The sequence below is a fragment of the Microtus ochrogaster genome, linkage group LG4 (genome assembly GCF_000317375.1).
Source record: "Microtus ochrogaster isolate Prairie Vole_2 linkage group LG4, MicOch1.0, whole genome shotgun sequence".
Taxonomy (NCBI): Eukaryota; Metazoa; Chordata; class Mammalia; order Rodentia; family Cricetidae; genus Microtus; species Microtus ochrogaster.
The window spans coordinates 3,473,975-3,476,841 of NC_022030.1; positions in this window are offsets into that span (position 1 = coordinate 3,473,975).

The window sequence follows — 2,867 nt, forward strand, 5'->3', positions numbered from 1 at the left end:
AAATCTGCTGTCTTTCATTTCATCCATTTTCTTGCAAATGATAGAATTTTGTTCTTAATAGTTGAACAGCACACCAGTGTGAATGAGCACAGTGTTTTAGCATCTACTCATTTGTTAATAGACACCTGGGTAAATTCAATATCATGGCTTTTGAGAATAGAGCTGTAAAGAACATGGGAACCCAGGTGTCTCTTTTGTTTGTTGGTTTCATTTTTCAGGCATACCCCTAGGCTCTGTATGGCCAGATCATACCTTAGTTCCATTCTTCAGTTTCTTTTCAGTTTTTTTTTTTATCACATATCTTTATTGGTCTGTTTGTTTCTTTTGGCGGGAGCCTGACTTGTGCATTTGCTGTGGTGTGTATGGGAGTCCGAGGCAACACTCAGGAATCAGTTCTCTCCTTCCACGGCACAGACCCCAGGCATCATTCTCAAGCTGTCTGGCTTGGTAAACGTGTTCAGTCAATGAGCAGCTCGCCAGCCCCATGCATTAGTTTTTAAAGAGATCTCTCACTGATTCCCATGACTCTTGTAGTCTATTTTCTCACCAAGCATTGATAAGGATCTCTTTTCTCTACAGTTTTTCCTGCATTAGATATTTTATTTTATTATTATTTTCTTTCTTTTTTGTACTAACCCTGGGTAACAGGTTTCTCATTGAGCTGTGGTTTGAATTACCCTGATGTTTCAGAATGTGCACTTTTCTTGGGTAATTATTAGCCATTTATATTTAATCTCCTGAGAAGCGTTGGTTTAGTTCACACACTGATTGACTGATTACTTGTCGTTTCATTTTCTTTCTTTCTTCCTCCCTTCCGTCCTTCCTCCCTTTAAGGCAAATATGCCACAACATCTGGCTTAAACCATTTCTTTTAAAGATTTATTTCATTTTTAGTTTTGTGTGTTTCCCTTTGGGGTATCTGAAGGCTCAGAAAGGATGGCCTAATGAAGGGAGCTATGAGACAAAGGAGATATCAAAAGCAAAGTTACAATGTCTAATCAGCTAAATGAAGAGAAAATTCAATCAGTAAAATAAGAGAAAATAAAAATTGTGTGACGCAGGGTGAAATTTCTGACTGGGGCTGCACGTGATGAACAATTGCTTGTCTGCACTCCAACCCTGACACAGGCAGCAAAGAATGGGAGCCTAATGGACCCAGAACAAAGATGGCTGAGATAGTTGGGGAATTAGCTAGGAAAGAGACACACTGAGCTGAGTGAAGGTACTCATCAAAGATTCTTACATCTCTGTAGCATCTGCTCTTCCTGCAACCCACGGAAACTAAGCAGAAAATGGTGTTTTAATGGTCCACTTTCAAGTAGCAATTGAGAGCTTACTAAATTATATTAAAGCACCTGTCAAAAATACTGCACCTATGCTTAGCTTGGCTTAAGAAAACGGAATCTTGAACAAAATATTAACATTACAAAATATAAACAGGTTTTGGGGTACTTGTAATAGAAATGGAAAGTAAGGAAATGAATAATTTTTTGAGATTATGACCTATATAAATTGCACATCATCCCTGAGATGTATAGTAAAAGCTATGGCATCTAAAATTCATAAAATTGAAACTAAACAATGCTCCTAAAATCCTAATCTGTAAGCAAAGTATGTCCAATAATAAAATGGAGAGTTTGTAATTGAACAGAGAGTGAGACATTATTTGTCATTATGAGCAGATGTGTTTGAATGTCCACATGTGTGCACATGCATGGGGAAGTCTGTAGTGACATTGAGAGACTTCTCCAGTTGCTCGCTCCTTCTTTGAGGGACGTCTCTCAGTTGAACCCATAGCGTGCCAATGCTACCATTCTAGCTATCCCACTTGCTATGGGAATCAACTGTGTATTCCTTCTGAGCTCTGGAATTAGAGGTGGGCAGCCATGTCTACCAGGCATTTATTAGGCTTCTGAGGATCCAAGCTCACACCCTGACATATGTACTGCCAGCACTTTGTGTACTGGGCCACTCCCTGCCATGAATATCCACTCCTTCCACATTTGATTAATACGTTACATTTCCGAAGAATCCATTAAACCAAATGCAGGACACAGAGAATAAACATCTATTTGTTGTAAGAGCCTTTTGCTTCTTTCCCTGACCTCACTTTCCCAATCCAGAAATATAATCCAGAAATATTAAAGCTAAACCTGAAGAACAACTAGGGGTTTCAAGATTCTGCACCATATTTCTCTAAGACAGACCAGTGCCTGAAGGGAGAAAAAACGTTTATGAAGGGATTTTTATACCTTTCAACGTGAGGGCTATTGATAAAAATTCTTACAAGGGAAAAAATGAGCTCTAATAAATGAACAAAGCATCAAATTCTGTGCAAAGATCTGTTGCAGCCGATATCACATTCACTTACGTCATACCTAAAGGTCAGCTGCAAGCAGCAAATTAGAAGGGGGAAAGTTTGGTTGTGGCATAAACAACACACTTACTAACAAGCTGCTACCTGCCTACCCCTACACCATGGGGATTCAGTGCTAGGGACACACTGTACTTGGCATCATTAGGCGGCTTTCCTGAGGGTTAAAAGTGCTTAGGGCATTGCCATAGGCTAATCAAAAACAATGGAATTGCTAATAAAAGGCGGAATTGAAATGTGTGTCACAGAATAGACTCATGCTTTGAGATGTGAGAATAGACTAAGTAGAGAAAATATTTAAAACAGACGTAAAGAGCATTCATGTAATAGGGAAGGTTGACTCTGAATTAGGAAGGAGGTAATTTTAGAGAATGAAAATTCTCTAATTTGACACCATTGATGTCAAAACCTGGTGAATATATGTGCAGAAAAAGAGAAACTGTGACAACTATAAGCTCTGCGCTTTTTTCTGAGGATTTTTAGAATAGCATAA